The 26841-nt window shown below is 46.3% G+C and overlaps 12 non-coding genes across 12 annotated transcripts; all 12 read right to left on the bottom strand.

Annotated features, from left to right (window-relative positions):
* Positions 1-683: 683 nt before the first annotated feature.
* LOC130320323 (U2 spliceosomal RNA) lies at positions 684-874 on the bottom strand. The gene has a single exon (XR_008866242.1). It is a non-coding gene; the product is annotated as a U2 spliceosomal RNA (small nuclear RNA).
* A 2090-nt stretch (positions 875-2964) lies between these two features.
* LOC130320321 (U2 spliceosomal RNA) lies at positions 2965-3155 on the bottom strand. The gene has a single exon (XR_008866240.1). It is a non-coding gene; the product is annotated as a U2 spliceosomal RNA (small nuclear RNA).
* Positions 3156-5244: 2089 nt separating this feature from the next.
* LOC130320319 (U2 spliceosomal RNA) lies at positions 5245-5435 on the bottom strand. Its single transcript, XR_008866239.1, has one exon. It is a non-coding gene; the product is annotated as a U2 spliceosomal RNA (small nuclear RNA).
* Positions 5436-7526: 2091 nt separating this feature from the next.
* LOC130320318 (U2 spliceosomal RNA) lies at positions 7527-7717 on the bottom strand. The gene has a single exon (XR_008866238.1). It is a non-coding gene; the product is annotated as a U2 spliceosomal RNA (small nuclear RNA).
* Positions 7718-9811: 2094 nt separating this feature from the next.
* On the bottom strand, positions 9812-10002 carry LOC130320317 (U2 spliceosomal RNA). Its single transcript, XR_008866237.1, has one exon. It is a non-coding gene; the product is annotated as a U2 spliceosomal RNA (small nuclear RNA).
* Positions 10003-12091: 2089 nt separating this feature from the next.
* On the bottom strand, positions 12092-12282 carry LOC130320316 (U2 spliceosomal RNA). Its single transcript, XR_008866236.1, has one exon. It is a non-coding gene; the product is annotated as a U2 spliceosomal RNA (small nuclear RNA).
* A 2086-nt stretch (positions 12283-14368) lies between these two features.
* LOC130320315 (U2 spliceosomal RNA) lies at positions 14369-14559 on the bottom strand. Its single transcript, XR_008866235.1, has one exon. It is a non-coding gene; the product is annotated as a U2 spliceosomal RNA (small nuclear RNA).
* A 2093-nt stretch (positions 14560-16652) lies between these two features.
* Positions 16653-16844, bottom strand: LOC130320324 (U2 spliceosomal RNA). Its single transcript, XR_008866243.1, has one exon. It is a non-coding gene; the product is annotated as a U2 spliceosomal RNA (small nuclear RNA).
* A 2090-nt stretch (positions 16845-18934) lies between these two features.
* On the bottom strand, positions 18935-19125 carry LOC130320314 (U2 spliceosomal RNA). Its single transcript, XR_008866234.1, has one exon. It is a non-coding gene; the product is annotated as a U2 spliceosomal RNA (small nuclear RNA).
* Positions 19126-21218: 2093 nt separating this feature from the next.
* On the bottom strand, positions 21219-21409 carry LOC130320313 (U2 spliceosomal RNA). The gene has a single exon (XR_008866233.1). It is a non-coding gene; the product is annotated as a U2 spliceosomal RNA (small nuclear RNA).
* A 2092-nt stretch (positions 21410-23501) lies between these two features.
* On the bottom strand, positions 23502-23692 carry LOC130320312 (U2 spliceosomal RNA). The gene has a single exon (XR_008866232.1). It is a non-coding gene; the product is annotated as a U2 spliceosomal RNA (small nuclear RNA).
* Positions 23693-25776: 2084 nt separating this feature from the next.
* LOC130320325 (U2 spliceosomal RNA) lies at positions 25777-25967 on the bottom strand. Its single transcript, XR_008866244.1, has one exon. It is a non-coding gene; the product is annotated as a U2 spliceosomal RNA (small nuclear RNA).
* Positions 25968-26841: the final 874 nt, after the last annotated feature.

Here is a 26841-nt window from a genome sequence, read left to right as displayed (position 1 = left end):
CCTTCTGATGCATCAGGTAGGTGCACAATAGCATAGCCTAACCCTCTGTACTTTGGTCTATATTGATGCGGGACATAGACAGCCAGCTGATGACCAATCCATTAGTGCAATGGATGGCTGGAAGCATTTGTCTTTGCCTTTGCAATACCACAGAAGCAATGCATGGTCAATGTACAGCAATGACACACCTGTGTGAACAGCCAGGAGACCCCCCCCCCCCATGTTATGTTACATAGTTACATAGTTAGTACGGTCGAAAAAAGACATATGTCCATCACGTTCAACCAGGGAATTAAGGGGTAGGGGTGTGGCGCGATATTGGGGAAGGGATGAGATTTTATATTTCTTCATAAGCATTAATCTTATTTTGTCAATTAGGAACATTCAGCACCCACCCGCTATCAAGGCAGCTGCCTATCATGTCATGCCCTACCTGCACAGGTGTGCTGGCTACTCAAATGATCCAATTAAGGAGGCCATTTAGTCAGCAGCAGCAGAAGTCCTGTGCCTGGACGCTCCAACAGGGGCCAGACACAAGCAGAAGCAGAAGCAGCAGAAGCAGCAGCAGCACCACCTTTTGTTTTTTGGCTGCAGCAGCAGCAAGGCCCACAGGGCTGGCTAGCTGGCTAGCCAGCAAGCAGGTAGCAATGAAAGTAGGAATCTTTCTTTTTAACCCTGTAAGGGGGTGGTGCACTGTACCCGAAGATACTGCCATATCGGGTCAATGCATAGGGCGACGGAAGCAAGCTTCGAAATCGGCCCCCGTTCTCAAAAATCCATTTAATATATGGTCCCCAGATAGGGGACGTATCAGATATTAAACTGATAAGAACAGATACTACACTTGATCTTAGCCAAAAGGCCGAGAAGCGATAACCGTGAAAGGGGCGGGCCCAACAAGGTCCCCTTCATGGGCACTATCACTGCTTGCTGTCAGGGAGGCTGCCAGACAATTTTCCATGCACACTCTGGGCTGGGGGGCAGTCAACCACCAGTACACACAGCAGAACCTAAACCCATACCATTATTGCTAAGCAGCAAGACAGGGGCCCATTGCACTCCCACGGGGCCTTTTTAAATGCAATCCATAACCCGGATTTGCCAGGAACCCTTCTTACTCCTCCTACTTGCATGTGACACTGGGCTTAGGATCTGCATAGGAAACACACACACAAGCACACACCTACCTTTGTTGCCTGCAGATGCCTCCTTGGCTGTCCCCAAACGGTATCAAACCAACACCCACGGGAAGCTGTAAGCATAGAGGACATGCCTGCACCCCATTGGACTTACCTGTGTGGGTTAAATCCGGGTTATTTGACAACCTATGGCGGTGATGGTTCTGCTCAGGCAGAGCAGTGCTGATGCTCCTCATAAAGCTGTCGCTGCTGTGAAGGTTCTAGGTGACATCACAAATCCCTTTGGTTACATACACAACAAAGCTGGGTTGTTGTTGTTTACACTCTGCAAGGCCTGTGGAAGTGAGTGACATCATAGCACTGTAGTTCTGAGGGTTCAAGATGGATGCAACAATCTCCTGTTGCTTCTATGAAGGCCGTAATAGACGACATCACCAAACAGCTCCATAGTCACATACACAGCAAAGGAGAGATGTTGTTTACACCTAGTGATGTCAGTGGTATTGAGTGACATCACAGCACAGTGCTAAGGCTCCTGGGCCTGGACACAGCAGCGGCTGCAATATCTCAACGGAGAATACGTTTATATCTATGTGTGTGTGTGCGCATATATATATATATATATATATATATATATATATATATATATATATTTCTCCGCCGAAATCACTTTTAAACCCATTTCCACCTTTTTTTCCCTTCTCTTCCTCTTACTTTTTTTTCACGTTTTTTTACGTTTTTCTCCTTTTCGCCTCTTTTCTGGGCGTATTATTCTTCTTTTTCTTCTTTTTTTTCGTCTAATGCATACCCCATCAGTGCAGCAATGCTTATTCAATACCGCCAGCAGATGGAGACACTGGGGGATAATTTTCTAAGGATTTATACTGATTTTTCCTGTCTGAATTTGTCGCACAGAAAGTTGCAGGCCAAATATGTGTGACATTTCTGCGACTTTAGCTTCTAGAGCATTTTTACAACATTATACATAGGTGCTGAATACATAAAAAGCGACTGTTCAGCGACAGACAAGTCGCATCGGCTGAAAGTAGGCCAGAATGTCAGTCCATGTTGGAGCAGGTTTAGATACAGTCTAAAGCATAGATCTCAAAGTCTGTGCACAGAATTTAGCAAGGGCCTCGCACCTTCTGATGCATCAGGTAGGTGCACAATAGCATAGCCTAACCCTCTGTACTTTGGTCTATATTGATGCGGGACATAGACAGCCAGCTGATGACCAATCCATTAGTGCAATGGATGGCTGGAAGCATTTGTCTTTGCCTTTGCAATACCACAGAAGCAATGCATGGTCAATGTACAGCAATGACACACCTGTGTGAACAGCCAGGAGACCCCCCCCCCCCCATGTTATGTTACATAGTTACATAGTTAGTACGGTCGAAAAAAGACATATGTCCATCACGTTCAACCAGGGAATTAAGGGGTAGGGGTGTGGCGCGATATTGGGGAAGGGATGAGATTTTATATTTCTTCATAAGCATTAATCTTATTTTGTCAATTAGGAACATTCAGCACCCACCCGCTATCAAGGCAGCTGCCTATCATGTCATGCCCTACCTGCACAGGTGTGCTGGCTACTCAAATGATCCAATTAAGGAGGCCATTTAGTCAGCAGCAGCAGAAGTCCTGTGCCTGGACGCTCCAACAGGGGCCAGACACAAGCAGAAGCAGAAGCAGCAGAAGCAGCAGCAGCACCACCTTTTGTTTTTTGGCTGCAGCAGCAGCAAGGCCCACAGGGCTGGCTAGCTGGCTAGCCAGCAAGCAGGTAGCAATGAAAGTAGGAATCTTTCTTTTTAACCCTGTAAGGGGGTGGTGCACTGTACCCGAAGATACTGCCATATCGGGTCAATGCATAGGGCGACGGAAGCAAGCTTCGAAATCGGCCCCCGTTCTCAAAAATCCATTTAATATATGGTCCCCAGATAGGGGACGTATCAGATATTAAACTGATAAGAACAGATACTACACTTGATCTTAGCCAAAAGGCCGAGAAGCGATAACCGTGAAAGGGGCGGGCCCAACAAGGTCCCCTTCATGGGCACTATCACTGCTTGCTGTCAGGGAGGCTGCCAGACAATTTTCCATGCACACTCTGGGCTGGGGGGCAGTCAACCACCAGTACACACAGCAGAACCTAAACCCATACCATTATTGCTAAGCAGCAAGACAGGGGCCCATTGCACTCCCACGGGGCCTTTTTAAATGCAATCCATAACCCGGATTTGCCAGGAACCCTTCTTACTCCTCCTACTTGCATGTGACACTGGGCTTAGGATCTGCATAGGAAACACACACACAAGCACACACCTACCTTTGTTGCCTGCAGATGCCTCCTTGGCTGTCCCCAAACGGTATCAAACCAACACCCACGGGAAGCTGTAAGCATAGAGGACATGCCTGCACCCCATTGGACTTACCTGTGTGGGTTAAATCCGGGTTATTTGACAACCTATGGCGGTGATGGTTCTGCTCAGGCAGAGCAGTGCTGATGCTCCTCATAAAGCTGTCGCTGCTGTGAAGGTTCTAGGTGACATCACAAATCCCTTTGGTTACATACACAACAAAGCTGGGTTGTTGTTGTTTACACTCTGCAAGGCCTGTGGAAGTGAGTGACATCATAGCACTGTAGTTCTGAGGGTTCAAGATGGATGCAACAATCTCCTGTTGCTTCTATGAAGGCCGTAATAGACGACATCACCAAACAGCTCCATAGTCACATACACAGCAAAGGAGAGATGTTGTTTACACCTAGTGATGTCAGTGGTATTGAGTGACATCACAGCACAGTGCTAAGGCTCCTGGGCCTGGACACAGCAGCGGCTGCAATATCTCAACGGAGAATACGTTTATATCTATGTGTGTGTGTGCGCATATATATATATATATATATATATATATATATATATATATATATATTTCTCCGCCGAAATCACTTTTAAACCCATTTCCACCTTTTTTTCCCTTCTCTTCCTCTTACTTTTTTTTCACGTTTTTTTACGTTTTTCTCCTTTTCGCCTCTTTTCTGGGCGTATTATTCTTCTTTTTCTTCTTTTTTTTCGTCTAATGCATACCCCATCAGTGCAGCAATGCTTATTCAATACCGCCAGCAGATGGAGACACTGGGGGATAATTTTCTAAGGATTTATACTGATTTTTCCTGTCTGAATTTGTCGCACAGAAAGTTGCAGGCCAAATATGTGTGACATTTCTGCGACTTTAGCTTCTAGAGCATTTTTACAACATTATACATAGGTGCTGAATACATAAAAAGCGACTGTTCAGCGACAGACAAGTCGCATCGGCTGAAAGTAGGCCAGAATGTCAGTCCATGTTGGAGCAGGTTTAGATACAGTCTAAAGCATAGATCTCAAAGTCTGTGCACAGAATTTAGCAAGGGCCTCGCACCTTCTGATGCATCAGGTAGGTGCACAATAGCATAGCCTAACCCTCTGTACTTTGGTCTATATTGATGCGGGACATAGACAGCCAGCTGATGACCAATCCATTAGTGCAATGGATGGCTGGAAGCATTTGTCTTTGCCTTTGCAATACCACAGAAGCAATGCATGGTCAATGTACAGCAATGACACACCTGTGTGAACAGCCAGGAGACCCCCCCCCCCCATGTTATGTTACATAGTTACATAGTTAGTACGGTCGAAAAAAGACATATGTCCATCACGTTCAACCAGGGAATTAAGGGGTAGGGGTGTGGCGCGATATTGGGGAAGGGATGAGATTTTATATTTCTTCATAAGCATTAATCTTATTTTGTCAATTAGGAACATTCAGCACCCACCCGCTATCAAGGCAGCTGCCTATCATGTCATGCCCTACCTGCACAGGTGTGCTGGCTACTCAAATGATCCAATTAAGGAGGCCATTTAGTCAGCAGCAGCAGAAGTCCTGTGCCTGGACGCTCCAACAGGGGCCAGACACAAGCAGAAGCAGAAGCAGCAGAAGCAGCAGCAGCACCACCTTTTGTTTTTTGGCTGCAGCAGCAGCAAGGCCCACAGGGCTGGCTAGCTGGCTAGCCAGCAAGCAGGTAGCAATGAAAGTAGGAATCTTTCTTTTTAACCCTGTAAGGGGGTGGTGCACTGTACCCGAAGATACTGCCATATCGGGTCAATGCATAGGGCGACGGAAGCAAGCTTCGAAATCGGCCCCCGTTCTCAAAAATCCATTTAATATATGGTCCCCAGATAGGGGACGTATCAGATATTAAACTGATAAGAACAGATACTACACTTGATCTTAGCCAAAAGGCCGAGAAGCGATAACCGTGAAAGGGGCGGGCCCAACAAGGTCCCCTTCATGGGCACTATCACTGCTTGCTGTCAGGGAGGCTGCCAGACAATTTTCCATGCACACTCTGGGCTGGGGGGCAGTCAACCACCAGTACACACAGCAGAACCTAAACCCATACCATTATTGCTAAGCAGCAAGACAGGGGCCCATTGCACTCCCACGGGGCCTTTTTAAATGCAATCCATAACCCGGATTTGCCAGGAACCCTTCTTACTCCTCCTACTTGCATGTGACACTGGGCTTAGGATCTGCATAGGAAACACACACACAAGCACACACCTACCTTTGTTGCCTGCAGATGCCTCCTTGGCTGTCCCCAAACGGTATCAAACCAACACCCACGGGAAGCTGTAAGCATAGAGGACATGCCTGCACCCCATTGGACTTACCTGTGTGGGTTAAATCCGGGTTATTTGACAACCTATGGCGGTGATGGTTCTGCTCAGGCAGAGCAGTGCTGATGCTCCTCATAAAGCTGTCGCTGCTGTGAAGGTTCTAGGTGACATCACAAATCCCTTTGGTTACATACACAACAAAGCTGGGTTGTTGTTGTTTACACTCTGCAAGGCCTGTGGAAGTGAGTGACATCATAGCACTGTAGTTCTGAGGGTTCAAGATGGATGCAACAATCTCCTGTTGCTTCTATGAAGGCCGTAATAGACGACATCACCAAACAGCTCCATAGTCACATACACAGCAAAGGAGAGATGTTGTTTACACCTAGTGATGTCAGTGGTATTGAGTGACATCACAGCACAGTGCTAAGGCTCCTGGGCCTGGACACAGCAGCGGCTGCAATATCTCAACGGAGAATACGTTTATATCTATGTGTGTGTGTGCGCATATATATATATATATATATATATATATATATATATATATATATATTTCTCCGCCGAAATCACTTTTAAACCCATTTCCACCTTTTTTTCCCTTCTCTTCCTCTTACTTTTTTTTCACGTTTTTTTACGTTTTTCTCCTTTTCGCCTCTTTTCTGGGCGTATTATTCTTCTTTTTCTTCTTTTTTTTCGTCTAATGCATACCCCATCAGTGCAGCAATGCTTATTCAATACCGCCAGCAGATGGAGACACTGGGGGATAATTTTCTAAGGATTTATACTGATTTTTCCTGTCTGAATTTGTCGCACAGAAAGTTGCAGGCCAAATATGTGTGACATTTCTGCGACTTTAGCTTCTAGAGCATTTTTACAACATTATACATAGGTGCTGAATACATAAAAAGCGACTGTTCAGCGACAGACAAGTCGCATCGGCTGAAAGTAGGCCAGAATGTCAGTCCATGTTGGAGCAGGTTTAGATACAGTCTAAAGCATAGATCTCAAAGTCTGTGCACAGAATTTAGCAAGGGCCTCGCACCTTCTGATGCATCAGGTAGGTGCACAATAGCATAGCCTAACCCTCTGTACTTTGGTCTATATTGATGCGGGACATAGACAGCCAGCTGATGACCAATCCATTAGTGCAATGGATGGCTGGAAGCATTTGTCTTTGCCTTTGCAATACCACAGAAGCAATGCATGGTCAATGTACAGCAATGACACACCTGTGTGAACAGCCAGGAGACCCCCCCCCCCCCCATGTTATGTTACATAGTTACATAGTTAGTACGGTCGAAAAAAGACATATGTCCATCACGTTCAACCAGGGAATTAAGGGGTAGGGGTGTGGCGCGATATTGGGGAAGGGATGAGATTTTATATTTCTTCATAAGCATTAATCTTATTTTGTCAATTAGGAACATTCAGCACCCACCCGCTATCAAGGCAGCTGCCTATCATGTCATGCCCTACCTGCACAGGTGTGCTGGCTACTCAAATGATCCAATTAAGGAGGCCATTTAGTCAGCAGCAGCAGAAGTCCTGTGCCTGGACGCTCCAACAGGGGCCAGACACAAGCAGAAGCAGAAGCAGCAGAAGCAGCAGCAGCACCACCTTTTGTTTTTTGGCTGCAGCAGCAGCAAGGCCCACAGGGCTGGCTAGCTGGCTAGCCAGCAAGCAGGTAGCAATGAAAGTAGGAATCTTTCTTTTTAACCCTGTAAGGGGGTGGTGCACTGTACCCGAAGATACTGCCATATCGGGTCAATGCATAGGGCGACGGAAGCAAGCTTCGAAATCGGCCCCCGTTCTCAAAAATCCATTTAATATATGGTCCCCAGATAGGGGACGTATCAGATATTAAACTGATAAGAACAGATACTACACTTGATCTTAGCCAAAAGGCCGAGAAGCGATAACCGTGAAAGGGGCGGGCCCAACAAGGTCCCCTTCATGGGCACTATCACTGCTTGCTGTCAGGGAGGCTGCCAGACAATTTTCCATGCACACTCTGGGCTGGGGGGCAGTCAACCACCAGTACACACAGCAGAACCTAAACCCATACCATTATTGCTAAGCAGCAAGACAGGGGCCCATTGCACTCCCACGGGGCCTTTTTAAATGCAATCCATAACCCGGATTTGCCAGGAACCCTTCTTACTCCTCCTACTTGCATGTGACACTGGGCTTAGGATCTGCATAGGAAACACACACACAAGCACACACCTACCTTTGTTGCCTGCAGATGCCTCCTTGGCTGTCCCCAAACGGTATCAAACCAACACCCACGGGAAGCTGTAAGCATAGAGGACATGCCTGCACCCCATTGGACTTACCTGTGTGGGTTAAATCCGGGTTATTTGACAACCTATGGCGGTGATGGTTCTGCTCAGGCAGAGCAGTGCTGATGCTCCTCATAAAGCTGTCGCTGCTGTGAAGGTTCTAGGTGACATCACAAATCCCTTTGGTTACATACACAACAAAGCTGGGTTGTTGTTGTTTACACTCTGCAAGGCCTGTGGAAGTGAGTGACATCATAGCACTGTAGTTCTGAGGGTTCAAGATGGATGCAACAATCTCCTGTTGCTTCTATGAAGGCCGTAATAGACGACATCACCAAACAGCTCCATAGTCACATACACAGCAAAGGAGAGATGTTGTTTACACCTAGTGATGTCAGTGGTATTGAGTGACATCACAGCACAGTGCTAAGGCTCCTGGGCCTGGACACAGCAGCGGCTGCAATATCTCAACGGAGAATACGTTTATATCTATGTGTGTGTGCGCATATATATATATATATATATATATATATATATATATATATATATATATATATATACTCCGCCGAAATCACTTTTAAACCCATTTCCACCTTTTTTTCCCTTCTCTTCCTCTTACTTTTTTTTCACGTTTTTTTACGTTTTTCTCCTTTTCGCCTCTTTTCTGGGCGTATTATTCTTCTTTTTCTTCTTTTTTTTCGTCTAATGCATACCCCATCAGTGCAGCAATGCTTATTCAATACCGCCAGCAGATGGAGACACTGGGGGATAATTTTCTAAGGATTTATACTGATTTTTCCTGTCTGAATTTGTCGCACAGAAAGTTGCAGGCCAAATATGTGTGACATTTCTGCGACTTTAGCTTCTAGAGCATTTTTACAACATTATACATAGGTGCTGAATACATAAAAAGCGACTGTTCAGCGACAGACAAGTCGCATCGGCTGAAAGTAGGCCAGAATGTCAGTCCATGTTGGAGCAGGTTTAGATACAGTCTAAAGCATAGATCTCAAAGTCTGTGCACAGAATTTAGCAAGGGCCTCGCACCTTCTGATGCATCAGGTAGGTGCACAATAGCATAGCCTAACCCTCTGTACTTTGGTCTATATTGATGCGGGACATAGACAGCCAGCTGATGACCAATCCATTAGTGCAATGGATGGCTGGAAGCATTTGTCTTTGCCTTTGCAATACCACAGAAGCAATGCATGGTCAATGTACAGCAATGACACACCTGTGTGAACAGCCAGGAGACCCCCCCCCCCCATGTTATGTTACATAGTTACATAGTTAGTACGGTCGAAAAAAGACATATGTCCATCACGTTCAACCAGGGAATTAAGGGGTAGGGGTGTGGCGCGATATTGGGGAAGGGATGAGATTTTATATTTCTTCATAAGCATTAATCTTATTTTGTCAATTAGGAACATTCAGCACCCACCCGCTATCAAGGCAGCTGCCTATCATGTCATGCCCTACCTGCACAGGTGTGCTGGCTACTCAAAAGATCCAATTAAGGAGGCCATTTAGTCAGCAGCAGCAGAAGTCCTGTGCCTGGACGCTCCAACAGGGGCCAGACACAAGCAGAAGCAGAAGCAGCAGAAGCAGCAGCAGCACCACCTTTTGTTTTTTGGCTGCAGCAGCAGCAAGGCCCACAGGGCTGGCTAGCTGGCTAGCCAGCAAGCAGGTAGCAATGAAAGTAGGAATCTTTCTTTTTAACCCTGTAAGGGGGTGGTGCACTGTACCCGAAGATACTGCCATATCGGGTCAATGCATAGGGCGACGGAAGCAAGCTTCGAAATCGGCCCCCGTTCTCAAAAATCCATTTAATATATGGTCCCCAGATAGGGGACGTATCAGATATTAAACTGATAAGAACAGATACTACACTTGATCTTAGCCAAAAGGCCGAGAAGCGATAACCGTGAAAGGGGCGGGCCCAACAAGGTCCCCTTCATGGGCACTATCACTGCTTGCTGTCAGGGAGGCTGCCAGACAATTTTCCATGCACACTCTGGGCTGGGGGGCAGTCAACCACCAGTACACACAGCAGAACCTAAACCCATACCATTATTGCTAAGCAGCAAGACAGGGGCCCATTGCACTCCCACGGGGCCTTTTTAAATGCAATCCATAACCCGGATTTGCCAGGAACCCTTCTTACTCCTCCTACTTGCATGTGACACTGGGCTTAGGATCTGCATAGGAAACACACACACAAGCACACACCTACCTTTGTTGCCTGCAGATGCCTCCTTGGCTGTCCCCAAACGGTATCAAACCAACACCCACGGGAAGCTGTAAGCATAGAGGACATGCCTGCACCCCATTGGACTTACCTGTGTGGGTTAAATCCGGGTTATTTGACAACCTATGGCGGTGATGGTTCTGCTCAGGCAGAGCAGTGCTGATGCTCCTCATAAAGCTGTCGCTGCTGTGAAGGTTCTAGGTGACATCACAAATCCCTTTGGTTACATACACAACAAAGCTGGGTTGTTGTTGTTTACACTCTGCAAGGCCTGTGGAAGTGAGTGACATCATAGCACTGTAGTTCTGAGGGTTCAAGATGGATGCAACAATCTCCTGTTGCTTCTATGAAGGCCGTAATAGACGACATCACCAAACAGCTCCATAGTCACATACACAGCAAAGGAGAGATGTTGTTTACACCTAGTGATGTCAGTGGTATTGAGTGACATCACAGCACAGTGCTAAGGCTCCTGGGCCTGGACACAGCAGCGGCTGCAATATCTCAACGGAGAATACGTTTATATCTATGTGTGTGTGTGCGCATATATATATATATATATATATATATATATATATATATATATATATATATTTCTCCAAATCACTTTTAAACCCATTTCCACCTTTTTTTCCCTTCTCTTCCTCTTACTTTTTTTTCACGTTTTTTTACGTTTTTCTCCTTTTCGCCTCTTTTCTGGGCGTATTATTCTTCTTTTTCTTCTTTTTTTTCGTCTAATGCATACCCCATCAGTGCAGCAATGCTTATTCAATACCGCCAGCAGATGGAGACACTGGGGGATAATTTTCTAAGGATTTATACTGATTTTTCCTGTCTGAATTTGTCGCACAGAAAGTTGCAGGCCAAATATGTGTGACATTTCTGCGACTTTAGCTTCTAGAGCATTTTTACAACATTATACATAGGTGCTGAATACATAAAAAGCGACTGTTCAGCGACAGACAAGTCGCATCGGCTGAAAGTAGGCCAGAATGTCAGTCCATGTTGGAGCAGGTTTAGATACAGTCTAAAGCATAGATCTCAAAGTCTGTGCACAGAATTTAGCAAGGGCCTCGCACCTTCTGATGCATCAGGTAGGTGCACAATAGCATAGCCTAACCCTCTGTACTTTGGTCTATATTGATGCGGGACATAGACAGCCAGCTGATGACCAATCCATTAGTGCAATGGATGGCTGGAAGCATTTGTCTTTGCCTTTGCAATACCACAGAAGCAATGCATGGTCAATGTACAGCAATGACACACCTGTGTGAACAGCCAGGAGACCCCCCCCCCCCATGTTATGTTACATAGTTACATAGTTAGTACGGTCGAAAAAAGACATATGTCCATCACGTTCAACCAGGGAATTAAGGGGTAGGGGTGTGGCGCGATATTGGGGAAGGGATGAGATTTTATATTTCTTCATAAGCATTAATCTTATTTTGTCAATTAGGAACATTCAGCACCCACCCGCTATCAAGGCAGCTGCCTATCATGTCATGCCCTACCTGCACAGGTGTGCTGGCTACTCAAATGATCCAATTAAGGAGGCCATTTAGTCAGCAGCAGCAGAAGTCCTGTGCCTGGACGCTCCAACAGGGGCCAGACACAAGCAGAAGCAGAAGCAGCAGAAGCAGCAGCAGCACCACCTTTTGTTTTTTGGCTGCAGCAGCAGCAAGGCCCACAGGGCTGGCTAGCTGGCTAGCCAGCAAGCAGGTAGCAATGAAAGTAGGAATCTTTCTTTTTAACCCTGTAAGGGGGTGGTGCACTGTACCCGAAGATACTGCCATATCGGGTCAATGCATAGGGCGACGGAAGCAAGCTTCGAAATCGGCCCCCGTTCTCAAAAATCCATTTAATATATGGTCCCCAGATAGGGGACGTATCAGATATTAAACTGATAAGAACAGATACTACACTTGATCTTAGCCAAAAGGCCGAGAAGCGATAACCGTGAAAGGGGCGGGCCCAACAAGGTCCCCTTCATGGGCACTATCACTGCTTGCTGTCAGGGAGGCTGCCAGACAATTTTCCATGCACACTCTGGGCTGGGGGGCAGTCAACCACCAGTACACACAGCAGAACCTAAACCCATACCATTATTGCTAAGCAGCAAGACAGGGGCCCATTGCACTCCCACGGGGCCTTTTTAAATGCAATCCATAACCCGGATTTGCCAGGAACCCTTCTTACTCCTCCTACTTGCATGTGACACTGGGCTTAGGATCTGCATAGGAAACACACACACAAGCACACACCTACCTTTGTTGCCTGCAGATGCCTCCTTGGCTGTCCCCAAACGGTATCAAACCAACACCCACGGGAAGCTGTAAGCATAGAGGACATGCCTGCACCCCATTGGACTTACCTGTGTGGGTTAAATCCGGGTTATTTGACAACCTATGGCGGTGATGGTTCTGCTCAGGCAGAGCAGTGCTGATGCTCCTCATAAAGCTGTCGCTGCTGTGAAGGTTCTAGGTGACATCACAAATCCCTTTGGTTACATACACAACAAAGCTGGGTTGTTGTTGTTTACACTCTGCAAGGCCTGTGGAAGTGAGTGACATCATAGCACTGTAGTTCTGAGGGTTCAAGATGGATGCAACAATCTCCTGTTGCTTCTATGAAGGCCGTAATAGACGACATCACCAAACAGCTCCATAGTCACATACACAGCAAAGGAGAGATGTTGTTTACACCTAGTGATGTCAGTGGTATTGAGTGACATCACAGCACAGTGCTAAGGCTCCTGGGCCTGGACACAGCAGCGGCTGCAATATCTCAACGGAGAATACGTTTATATCTATGTGTGTGTGTGCGCATATATATATATATATATATATATATATATATATATATATATATTTCTCCGCCGAAATCACTTTTAAACCCATTTCCACCTTTTTTTCCCTTCTCTTCCTCTTACTTTTTTTTCACGTTTTTTTACGTTTTTCTCCTTTTCGCCTCTTTTCTGGGCGTATTATTCTTCTTTTTCTTCTTTTTTTTCGTCTAATGCATACCCCATCAGTGCAGCAATGCTTATTCAATACCGCCAGCAGATGGAGACACTGGGGGATAATTTTCTAAGGATTTATACTGATTTTTCCTGTCTGAATTTGTCGCACAGAAAGTTGCAGGCCAAATATGTGTGACATTTCTGCGACTTTAGCTTCTAGAGCATTTTTACAACATTATACATAGGTGCTGAATACATAAAAAGCGACTGTTCAGCGACAGACAAGTCGCATCGGCTGAAAGTAGGCCAGAATGTCAGTCCATGTTGGAGCAGGTTTAGATACAGTCTAAAGCATAGATCTCAAAGTCTGTGCACAGAATTTAGCAAGGGCCTCGCACCTTCTGATGCATCAGGTAGGTGCACAATAGCATAGCCTAACCCTCTGTACTTTGGTCTATATTGATGCGGGACATAGACAGCCAGCTGATGACCAATCCATTAGTGCAATGGATGGCTGGAAGCATTTGTCTTTGCCTTTGCAATACCACAGAAGCAATGCATGGTCAATGTACAGCAATGACACACCTGTGTGAACAGCCAGGAGACCCCCCCCCCCATGTTATGTTACATAGTTACATAGTTAGTACGGTCGAAAAAAGACATATGTCCATCACGTTCAACCAGGGAATTAAGGGGTAGGGGTGTGGCGCGATATTGGGGAAGGGATGAGATTTTATATTTCTTCATAAGCATTAATCTTATTTTGTCAATTAGGAACATTCAGCACCCACCCGCTATCAAGGCAGCTGCCTATCATGTCATGCCCTACCTGCACAGGTGTGCTGGCTACTCAAAAGATCCAATTAAGGAGGCCATTTAGTCAGCAGCAGCAGAAGTCCTGTGCCTGGACGCTCCAACAGGGGCCAGACACAAGCAGAAGCAGAAGCAGCAGAAGCAGCAGCAGCACCACCTTTTGTTTTTTGGCTGCAGCAGCAGCAAGGCCCACAGGGCTGGCTAGCTGGCTAGCCAGCAAGCAGGTAGCAATGAAAGTAGGAATCTTTCTTTTTAACCCTGTAAGGGGGTGGTGCACTGTACCCGAAGATACTGCCATATCGGGTCAATGCATAGGGCGACGGAAGCAAGCTTCGAAATCGGCCCCCGTTCTCAAAAATCCATTTAATATATGGTCCCCAGATAGGGGACGTATCAGATATTAAACTGATAAGAACAGATACTACACTTGATCTTAGCCAAAAGGCCGAGAAGCGATAACCGTGAAAGGGGCGGGCCCAACAAGGTCCCCTTCATGGGCACTATCACTGCTTGCTGTCAGGGAGGCTGCCAGACAATTTTCCATGCACACTCTGGGCTGGGGGGCAGTCAACCACCAGTACACACAGCAGAACCTAAACCCATACCATTATTGCTAAGCAGCAAGACAGGGGCCCATTGCACTCCCACGGGGCCTTTTTAAATGCAATCCATAACCCGGATTTGCCAGGAACCCTTCTTACTCCTCCTACTTGCATGTGACACTGGGCTTAGGATCTGCATAGGAAACACACACACAAGCACACACCTACCTTTGTTGCCTGCAGATGCCTCCTTGGCTGTCCCCAAACGGTATCAAACCAACACCCACGGGAAGCTGTAAGCATAGAGGACATGCCTGCACCCCATTGGACTTACCTGTGTGGGTTAAATCCGGGTTATTTGACAACCTATGGCGGTGATGGTTCTGCTCAGGCAGAGCAGTGCTGATGCTCCTCATAAAGCTGTCGCTGCTGTGAAGGTTCTAGGTGACATCACAAATCCCTTTGGTTACATACACAACAAAGCTGGGTTGTTGTTGTTTACACTCTGCAAGGCCTGTGGAAGTGAGTGACATCATAGCACTGTAGTTCTGAGGGTTCAAGATGGATGCAACAATCTCCTGTTGCTTCTATGAAGGCCGTAATAGACGACATCACCAAACAGCTCCATAGTCACATACACAGCAAAGGAGAGATGTTGTTTACACCTAGTGATGTCAGTGGTATTGAGTGACATCACAGCACAGTGCTAAGGCTCCTGGGCCTGGACACAGCAGCGGCTGCAATATCTCAACGGAGAATACGTTTATATCTATGTGTGTGTGTGCGCATATATATATATATATATATATATATATATATATATATATATATATTTCTCCGCCGAAATCACTTTTAAACCCATTTCCACCTTTTTTTTCCCTTCTCTTCCTCTTACTTTTTTTTCACGTTTTTTTACGTTTTTCTCCTTTTCGCCTCTTTTCTGGGCGTATTATTCTTCTTTTTCTTCTTTTTTTTCGTCTAATGCATACCCCATCAGTGCAGCAATGCTTATTCAATACCGCCAGCAGATGGAGACACTGGGGGATAATTTTCTAAGGATTTATACTGATTTTTCCTGTCTGAATTTGTCGCACAGAAAGTTGCAGGCCAAATATGTGTGACATTTCTGCGACTTTAGCTTCTAGAGCATTTTTACAACATTATACATAGGTGCTGAATACATAAAAAGCGACTGTTCAGCGACAGACAAGTCGCATCGGCTGAAAGTAGGCCAGAATGTCAGTCCATGTTGGAGCAGGTTTAGATACAGTCTAAAGCATAGATCTCAAAGTCTGTGCACAGAATTTAGCAAGGGCCTCGCACCTTCTGATGCATCAGGTAGGTGCACAATAGCATAGCCTAACCCTCTGTACTTTGGTCTATATTGATGCGGGACATAGACAGCCAGCTGATGACCAATCCATTAGTGCAATGGATGGCTGGAAGCATTTGTCTTTGCCTTTGCAATACCACAGAAGCAATGCATGGTCAATGTACAGCAATGACACACCTGTGTGAACAGCCAGGAGACCCCCCCCCCCCCCATGTTATGTTACATAGTTACATAGTTAGTACGGTCGAAAAAAGACATATGTCCATCACGTTCAACCAGGGAATTAAGGGGTAGGGGTGTGGCGCGATATTGGGGAAGGGATGAGATTTTATATTTCTTCATAAGCATTAATCTTATTTTGTCAATTAGGAACATTCAGCACCCACCCGCTATCAAGGCAGCTGCCTATCATGTCATGCCCTACCTGCACAGGTGTGCTGGCTACTCAAATGATCCAATTAAGGAGGCCATTTAGTCAGCAGCAGCAGAAGTCCTGTGCCTGGACGCTCCAACAGGGGGCCAGACACAAGCAGAAGCAGAAGCAGCAGAAGCAGCAGCAGCACCACCTTTTGTTTATTGGCTGCAGCAGCAGCAAGGCCCACAGGGCTGGCTAGCTGGCTAGCCAGCAAGCAGGTAGCAATGAAAGTAGGAATCTTTCTTTTTAACCCTGTAAGGGGGTGGTGCACTGTACCCGAAGATACTGCCATATCGGGGTCAATGCATAGGGCGACGGAAGCAAGCTTCGAAATCGGCCCCCGTTCTCAAAAATCCATTTAATATATGGTCCCCAGATAGGGGACGTATCAGATATTAAACTGATAAGAACAGATACTACACTTGATCTTAGCCAAAAGGCCGAGAAGCGATAACCGTGAAAGGGGCGGGCCCAACAAGGTCCCCTTCATGGGCACTATCACTGCTTGCTGTCAGGGAGGCTGCCAGACAATTTTCCATGCACACTCTGGGCTGGGGGGGCAGTCAACCACCAGTACACACAGCAGAACCTAAACCCATACCATTATTGCTAAGCAGCAAGACAGGGGCCCATTGCACTCCCACGGGGCCTTTTTAAATGCAATCCATAACCCGGATTTGCCAGGAACCCTTCTTACTCCTCCTACTTGCATGTGACACTGGGCTTAGGATCTGCATAGGAAACACACACACAAGCACACACCTACCTTTGTTGCCTGCAGATGCCTCCTTGGCTGTCCCCAAACGGTATCAAACCAACACCCCACGGGAAGCTGTAAGCATAGAGGACATGCCTGCACCCCATTGGACTTACCTGTGTGGGTTAAATCCGGGTTATTTGACAACCTATGGCGGTGATGGTTCTGCTCAGGCAGAGCAGTGCTGATGCTCCTCATAAAGCTGTCGCTGCTGTGAAGGTTCTAGGTGACATCACAAATCCCTTTGGTTACATACACAACAAAGCTGGGTTGTTGTTGTTTACACTCTGCAAGGCCTGTGGAAGTGAGTGACATCATAGCACTGTAGTTCTGAGGGTTCAAGATGGATGCAACAATCTCCTGTTGCTTCTATGAAGGCCGTAATAGACGACATCACCAAACAGCTCCATAGTCACATACACAGCAAAGGCAGAGATGTTGTTTACACCTAGTGATGTCAGTGGTATTGAGTGACATCACAGCACAGTGCTAAGGCTCCTGGGCCTGGACACAGCAGCGGCTGCAATATCTCAACGGAGAATACGTTTATATCTATGTGTGTGTGTGCGCATATATATATATATATATATATATATATATATATATATATATTTCTCCGCCGAAATCACTTTTAAACCCATTTCCACCTTTTTTTCCCTTCTCTTCCTCTTACTTTTTTTTCACGTTTTTTTACGTTTTTCTCCTTTTCGCCTCTTTTCTGGGCGTATTATTCTTCTTTTTCTTCTTTTTTTTCGTCTAATGCATACCCCATCAGTGCAGCAATGCTTATTCAATACCGCCAGCAGATGGAGACACTGGGGGATAATTTTCTAAGGATTTATACTGATTTTTCCTGTCTGAATTTGTCGCACAGAAAGTTGCAGGCCAAATATGTGTGACATTTCTGCGACTTTAGCTTCTAGAGCATTTTTTACAACATTATACATAGGTGCTGAATACATAAAAAGCGACTGTTCAGCGACAGACAAGTCGCATCGGCTGAAAGTAGGCCAGAATGTCAGTCCATGTTGGAGCAGGTTTAGATACAGTCTAAAGCATAGATCTCAAAGTCTGTGCACAGAATTTAGCAAGGGCCTCGCACCTTCTGATGCATCAGGTAGGTGCACAATAGCATAGCCTAACCCTCTGTACTTTGGTCTATATTGATGCGGGACATAGACAGCCAGCTGATGACCAATCCATTAGTGCAATGGATGGCTGGAAGCATTTGTCTTTGCCTTTGCAATACCACAGAAGCAATGCATGGTCAATGTACAGCAATGACACACCTGTGTGAACAGCCAGGAGACCCCCCCCCCCCCATGTTATGTTACATAGTTACATAGTTAGTACGGTCGAAAAAAGACATATGTCCATCACGTTCAACCAGGGAATTAAGGGGTAGGGGTGTGGCGCGATATTGGGGAAGGGATGAGATTTTATATTTCTTCATAAGCATTAATCTTATTTTGTCAATTAGGAACATTCAGCACCCACCCGCTATCAAGGCAGCTGCCTATCATGTCATGCCCTACCTGCACAGGTGTGCTGGCTACTCAAATGATCCAATTAAGGAGGCCATTTAGTCAGCAGCAGCAGAAGTCCTGTGCCTGGACGCTCCAACAGGGGCCAGACACAAGCAGAAGCAGAAGCAGCAGAAGCAGCAGCAGCACCACCTTTTGTTTATTGGCTGCAGCAGCAGCAAGGGCCCACAGGCTGGCTAGCTGGCTAGCCAGCAAGCAGGTAGCAATGAAAGTAGGAATCTTTCTTTTTAACCCTGTAAGGGGGTGGTGCACTGTACCCGAAGATACTGCCATATCGGGTCAATGCATAGGGCGACGGAAGCAAGCTTCGAAATCGGCCCCCGTTCTCAAAAATCCATTTAATATATGGTCCCCAGATAGGGGACGTATCAGATATTAAACTGATAAGAACAGATACTACACTTGATCTTAGCCAAAAGGCCGAGAAGCGATAACCGTGAAAGGGGCGGGCCCAACAAGGTCCCCTTCATGGGCACTATCACTGCTTGCTGTCAGGGAGGCTGCCAGACAATTTTCCATGCACACTCTGGGCTGGGGGGCAGTCAACCACCAGTACACACAGCAGAACCTAAACCCATACCATTATTGCTAAGCAGCAAGACAGGGGCCCATTGCACTCCCACGGGGCCTTTTTAAATGCAATCCATAACCCGGATTTGCCAGGAACCCTTCTTACTCCTCCTACTTGCATGTGACACTGGGCTTAGGATCTGCATAGGAAACACACACACAAGCACACACCTACCTTTGTTGCCTGCAGATGCCTCCTTGGCTGTCCCCAAACGGTATCAAACCAACACCCACGGGAAGCTGTAAGCATAGAGGACATGCCTGCACCCCATTGGACTTACCTGTGTGGGGTTAAATCCGGGTTATTTGACAACCTATGGCGGTGATGGTTCTGCTCAGGCAGAGCAGTGCTGATGCTCCTCATAAAGCTGTCGCTGCTGTGAAGGTTCTAGGTGACATCACAAATCCCTTTGGTTACATACACAACAAAGCTGGGTTGTTGTTGTTTACACTCTGCAAGGCCTGTGGAAGTGAGTGACATCATAGCACTGTAGTTCTGAGGGTTCAAGATGGATGCAACAATCTCCTGTTGCTTCTATGAAGGCCGTAATAGACGACATCACCAAACAGCTCCATAGTCACATACACAGCAAAGGAGAGATGTTGTTTACACCTAGTGATGTCAGTGGTATTGAGTGACATCACAGCACAGTGCTAAGGCTCCTGGGCCTGGACACAGCAGCGGCTGCAATATCTCAACGGAGAATACGTTTATATCTATGTGTGTGTGTGCGCATATATATATATATATATATATATATATATATATATATATATATATTTCTCCGCCGAAATCACTTTTAAACCCATTTCCACCTTTTTTTCCCTTCTCTTCCTCTTACTTTTTTTTCACGTTTTTTTACGTTTTTCTCCTTTTCGCCTCTTTTCTGGGCGTATTATTCTTCTTTTTCTTCTTTTTTTTCGTCTAATGCATACCCCATCAGTGCAGCAATGCTTATTCAATACCGCCAGCAGATGGAGACACTGGGGGATAATTTTCTAAGGATTTATACTGATTTTTCCTGTCTGAATTTGTCGCACAGAAAGTTGCAGGCCAAATATGTGTGACATTTCTGCGACTTTAGCTTCTAGAGCATTTTTACAACATTATACATAGGTGCTGAATACATAAAAAGCGACTGTTCAGCGACAGACAAGTCGCATCGGCTGAAAGTAGGCCAGAATGTCAGTCCATGTTGGAGCAGGTTTAGATACAGTCTAAAGCATAGATCTCAAAGTCTGTGCACAGAATTTAGCAAGGGCCTCGCACCTTCTGATGCATCAGGTAGGTGCACAATAGCATAGCCTAACCCTCTGTACTTTGGTCTATATTGATGCGGGACATAGACAGCCAGCTGATGACCAATCCATTAGTGCAATGGATGGCTGGAAGCATTTGTCTTTGCCTTTGCAATACCACAGAAGCAATGCATGGTCAATGTACAGCAATGACACACCTGTGTGAACAGCCAGGAGACCCCCCCCCCCCCCCATGTTATGTTACATAGTTACATAGTTAGTACGGTCGAAAAAAGACATATGTCCATCACGTTCAACCAGGGAATTAAGGGGTAGGGGTGTGGCGCGATATTGGGGAAGGGATGAGATTTTATATTTCTTCATAAGCATTAATCTTATTTTGTCAATTAGGAACATTCAGCACCCACCCGCTATCAAGGCAGCTGCCTATCATGTCATGCCCTACCTGCACAGGTGTGCTGGCTACTCAAATGATCCAATTAAGGAGGCCATTTAGTCAGCAGCAGCAGAAGTCCTGTGCCTGGACGCTCCAACAGGGGCCAGACACAAGCAGAAGCAGAAGCAGCAGAAGCAGCAGCAGCACCACCTTTTGTTTATTGGCTGCAGCAGCAGCAAGGCCCACAGGGCTGGCTAGCTGGCTAGCCAGCAAGCAGGTAGCAATGAAAGTAGGAATCTTTCTTTTTAACCCTGTAAGGGGGTGGTGCACTGTACCCGAAGATACTGCCATATCGGGTCAATGCATAGGGCGACGGAAGCAAGCTTCGAAATCGGCCCCCGTTCTCAAAAATCCATTTAATATATGGTCCCCAGATAGGGGACGTATCAGATATTAAACTGATAAGAACAGATACTACACTTGATCTTAGCCAAAAGGCCGAGAAGCGATAACCGTGAAAGGGGCGGGCCCAACAAGGTCCCCTTCATGGGCACTATCACTGCTTGCTGTCAGGGAGGCTGCCAGACAATTTTCCATGCACACTCTGGGCTGGGGGGCAGTCAACCACCAGTACACACAGCAGAACCTAAACCCATACCATTATTGCTAAGCAGCAAGACAGGGGCCCATTGCACTCCCACGGGGCCTTTTTAAATGCAATCCATAACCCGGATTTGCCAGGAACCCTTCTTACTCCTCCTACTTGCATGTGACACTGGGCTTAGGATCTGCATAGGAAACACACACACAAGCACACACCTACCTTTGTTGCCTGCAGATGCCTCCTTGGCTGTCCCCAAACGGTATCAAACCAACACCCACGAGAAGCTGTAAGCATAGAGGACATGCCTGCACCCCATTGGACTTACCTGTGTGGGTTAAATCCGGGTTATTTGACAACCTATGGCGGTGATGGTTCTGCTCAGGCAGAGCAGTGCTGATGCTCCTCATAAAGCTGTCGCTGCTGTGAAGGTTCTAGGTGACATCACAAATCCCTTTGGTTACATACACAACAAAGCTGGGTTGTTGTTGTTTACACTCTGCAAGGCCTGTGGAAGTGAGTGACATCATAGCACTGTAGTTCTGAGGGTTCAAGATGGATGCAACAATCTCCTGTTGCTTCTATGAAGGCCGTAATAGACGACATCACCAAACAGCTCCATAGTCACATACACAGCAAAGGAGAGATGTTGTTTACACCTAGTGATGTCAGTGGTATTGAGTGACATCACAGCACAGTGCTAAGGCTCCTGGGCCTGGACACAGCAGCGGCTGCAATATCTCAACGGAGAATACGTTTATATCTATGTGTGTGTGTGCGCATATATATATATATATATATATATATATATATATATATATATATATATTTCTCCGCCGAAATCACTTTTAAACCCATTTCCACCTTTTTTTCCCTTCTCTTCCTCTTACTTTTTTTTCACGTTTTTTTACGTTTTTCTCCTTTTCGCCTCTTTTCTGGGCGTATTATTCTTCTTTTTCTTCTTTTTTTTCGTCTAATGCATACCCCATCAGTGCAGCAATGCTTATTCAATACCGCCAGCAGATGGAGACACTGGGGGATAATTTTCTAAGGATTTATACTGATTTTTCCTGTCTGAATTTGTCGCACAGAAAGTTGCAGGCCAAATATGTGTGACATTTCTGCGACTTTAGCTTCTAGAGCATTTTTACAACATTATACATAGGTGCTGAATACATAAAAAGCGACTGTTCAGCGACAGACAAGTCGCATCGGCTGAAAGTAGGCCAGAATGTCAGTCCATGTTGGAGCAGGTTTAGATACAGTCTAAAGCATAGATCTCAAAGTCTGTGCACAGAATTTAGCAAGGGCCTCGCACCTTCTGATGCATCAGGTAGGTGCACAATAGCATAGCCTAACCCTCTGTACTTTGGTCTATATTGATGCGGGACATAGACAGCCAGCTGATGACCAATCCATTAGTGCAATGGATGGCTGGAAGCATTTGTCTTTGCCTTTGCAATACCACAGAAGCAATGCATGGTCAATGTACAGCAATGACACACCTGTGTGAACAGCCAGGAGACCCCCCCCCCCCCATGTTATGTTACATAGTTACATAGTTAGTACGGTCGAAAAAAGACATATGTCCATCACGTTCAACCAGGGAATTAAGGGGTAGGGGTGTGGCGCGATATTGGGGAAGGGATGAGATTTTATATTTCTTCATAAGCATTAATCTTATTTTGTCAATTAGGAACATTCAGCACCCACCCGCTATCAAGGCAGCTGCCTATCATGTCATGCCCTACCTGCACAGGTGTGCTGGCTACTCAAATGATCCAATTAAGGAGGCCATTTAGTCAGCAGCAGCAGAAGTCCTGTGCCTGGACGCTCCAACAGGGGCCAGACACAAGCAGAAGCAGAAGCAGCAGAAGCAGCAGCAGCACCACCTTTTGTTTATTGGCTGCAGCAGCAGCAAGGCCCACAGGGCTGGCTAGCTGGCTAGCCAGCAAGCAGGTAGCAATGAAAGTAGGAATCTTTCTTTTTAACCCTGTAAGGGGGTGGTGCACTGTACCCGAAGATACTGCCATATCGGGTCAATGCATAGGGCGACGGAAGCAAGCTTCGAAATCGGCCCCCGTTCTCAAAAATCCATTTAATATATGGTCCCCAGATAGGGGACGTATCAGATATTAAACTGATAAGAACAGATACTACACTTGATCTTAGCCAAAAGGCCGAGAAGCGATAACCGTGAAAGGGGCGGGCCCAACAAGGTCCCCTTCATGGGCACTATCACTGCTTGCTGTCAGGGAGGCTGCCAGACAATTTTCCATGCACACTCTGGGCTGGGGGGCAGTCAACCACCAGTACACACAGCAGAACCTAAACCCATACCATTATTGCTAAGCAGCAAGACAGGGGCCCATTGCACTCCCACGGGGCCTTTTTAAATGCAATCCATAACCCGGATTTGCCAGGAACCCTTCTTACTCCTCCTACTTGCATGTGACACTGGGCTTAGGATCTGCATAGGAAACACACACACAAGCACACACCTACCTTTGTTGCCTGCAGATGCCTCCTTGGCTGTCCCCAAACGGTATCAAACCAACACCCACGGGAAGCTGTAAGCATAGAGGACATGCCTGCACCCCATTGGACTTACCTGTGTGGGTTAAATCCGGGTTATTTGACAACCTATGGCGGTGATGGTTCTGCTCAGGCAGAGCAGTGCTGATGCTCCTCATAAAGCTGTCGCTGCTGTGAAGGTTCTAGGTGACATCACAAATCCCTTTGGTTACATACACAACAAAGCTGGGTTGTTGTTGTTTACACTCTGCAAGGCCTGTGGAAGTGAGTGACATCATAGCACTGTAGTTCTGAGGGTTCAAGATGGATGCAACAATCTCCTGTTGCTTCTATGAAGGCCGTAATAGACGACATCACCAAACAGCTCCATAGTCACATACACAGCAAAGGAGAGATGTTGTTTACACCTAGTGATGTCAGTGGTATTGAGTGACATCACAGCACAGTGCTAAGGCTCCTGGGCCTGGACACAGCAGCGGCTGCAATATCTCAACGGAGAATACGTTTATATCTATGTGTGTGTGTGCGCATATATATATATATATATATATATATATATATATATATATATATATATTTCTCCGCCGAAATCACTTTTAAACCCATTTCCACCTTTTTTTCCCTTCTCTTCCTCTTACTTTTTTTTCACGTTTTTTTACGTTTTTCTCCTTTTCGCCTCTTTTCTGGGCGTATTATTCTTCTTTTTCTTCTTTTTTTTCGTCTAATGCATACCCCATCAGTGCAGCAATGCTTATTCAATACCGCCAGCAGATGGAGACACTGGGGGATAATTTTCTAAGGATTTATACTGATTTTTCCTGTCTGAATTTGTCGCACAGAAAGTTGCAGGCCAAATATGTGTGACATTTCTGCGACTTTAGCTTCTAGAGCATTTTTACAACATTATACATAGGTGCTGAATACATAAAAAGCGACTGTTCAGCGACAGACAAGTCGCATCGGCTGAAAGTAGGCCAGAATGTCAGTCCATGTTGGAGCAGGTTTAGATACAGTCTAAAGCATAGATCTCAAAGTCTGTGCACAGAATTTAGCAAGGGCCTCGCACCTTCTGATGCATCAGGTAGGTGCACAATAGCATAGCCTAACCCTCTGTACTTTGGTCTATATTGATGCGGGACATAGACAGCCAGCTGATGACCAATCCATTAGTGCAATGGATGGCTGGAAGCATTTGTCTTTGCCTTTGCAATACCACAGAAGCAATGCATGGTCAATGTACAGCAATGACACACCTGTGTGAACAGCCAGGAGACCCCCCCCCCCCCCATGTTATGTTACATAGTTACATAGTTAGTACGGTCGAAAAAAGACATATGTCCATCACGTTCAACCAGGGAATTAAGGGGTAGGGGTGTGGCGCGATATTGGGGAAGGGATGAGATTTTATATTTCTTCATAAGCATTAATCTTATTTTGTCAATTAGGAACATTCAGCACCCACCCGCTATCAAGGCAGCTGCCTATCATGTCATGCCCTACCTGCACAGGTGTGCTGGCTACTCAAATGATCCAATTAAGGAGGCCATTTAGTCAGCAGCAGCAGAAGTCCTGTGCCTGGACGCTCCAACAGGGGCCAGACACAAGCAGAAGCAGAAGCAGCAGCAGCACCACCTTTTGTTTATTGGCTGCAGCAGCAGCAAGGCCCACAGGGCTGGCTAGCTGGCTAGCCAGCAAGCAGGTAGCAATGAAAGTAGGAATCTTTCTTTTTAACCCTGTAAGGGGGTGGTGCACTGTACCCGAAGATACTGCCATATTGGGTCAATGCATAGGGCGACGGAAGCAAGCTTCGAAATCGGCCCCCGTTCTCAAAAATCCATTTAATATATGGTCCCCAGATAGGGGACGTATCAGATATTAAACTGATAAGAACAGATACTACACTTGATCTTAGCCAAAAGGCCGAGAAGCGATAACCGTGAAAGGGGCGGGCCCAACAAGGTCCCCTTCATGGGCACTATCACTGCTTGCTGTCAGGGAGGCTGCCAGACAATTTTCCATGCACACTCTGGGCTGGGGGGCAGTCAACCACCAGTACACACAGCAGAACCTAAACCCATACCATTATTGCTAAGCAGCAAGACAGGGGCCCATTGCACTCCCACGGGGCCTTTTTAAATGCAATCCATAACCCGGATTTGCCAGGAACCCTTCTTACTCCTCCTACTTGCATGTGACACTGGGCTTAGGATCTGCATAGGAAACACACACACAAGCACACACCTACCTTTGTTGCCTGCAGATGCCTCCTTGGCTGTCCCCAAACGGTATCAAACCAACACCCACGGGAAGCTGTAAGCATAGAGGACATGCCTGCACCCCATTGGACTTACCTGTGTGGGTTAAATCCGGGTTATTTGACAACCTATGGCGGTGATGGTTCTGCTCAGGCAGAGCAGTGCTGATGCTCCTCATAAAGCTGTCGCTGCTGTGAAGGTTCTAGGTGACATCACAAATCCCTTTGGTTACATACACAACAAAGCTGGGTTGTTGTTGTTTACACTCTGCAAGGCCTGTGGAAGTGAGTGACATCATAGCACTGTAGTTCTGAGGGTTCAAGATGGATGCAACAATCTCCTGTTGCTTCTATGAAGGCCGTAATAGACGACATCACCAAACAGCTCCATAGTCACATACACAGCAAAGGAGAGATGTTGTTTACACCTAGTGATGTCAGTGGTATTGAGTGACATCACAGCACAGTGCTAAGGCTCCTGGGCCTGGACACAGCAGCGGCTGCAATATCTCAACGGAGAATACGTTTATATCTATGTGTGTGTGTGCGCAT

The sequence above is a fragment of the Hyla sarda genome, unplaced genomic scaffold, assembly GCF_029499605.1.
Source record: "Hyla sarda isolate aHylSar1 unplaced genomic scaffold, aHylSar1.hap1 scaffold_2195, whole genome shotgun sequence".
Taxonomy (NCBI): Eukaryota; Metazoa; Chordata; class Amphibia; order Anura; family Hylidae; genus Hyla; species Hyla sarda.
Note: the sequence above shows the minus strand (reverse complement) of the source record. Positions and strands in the feature narration are given on the sequence as shown.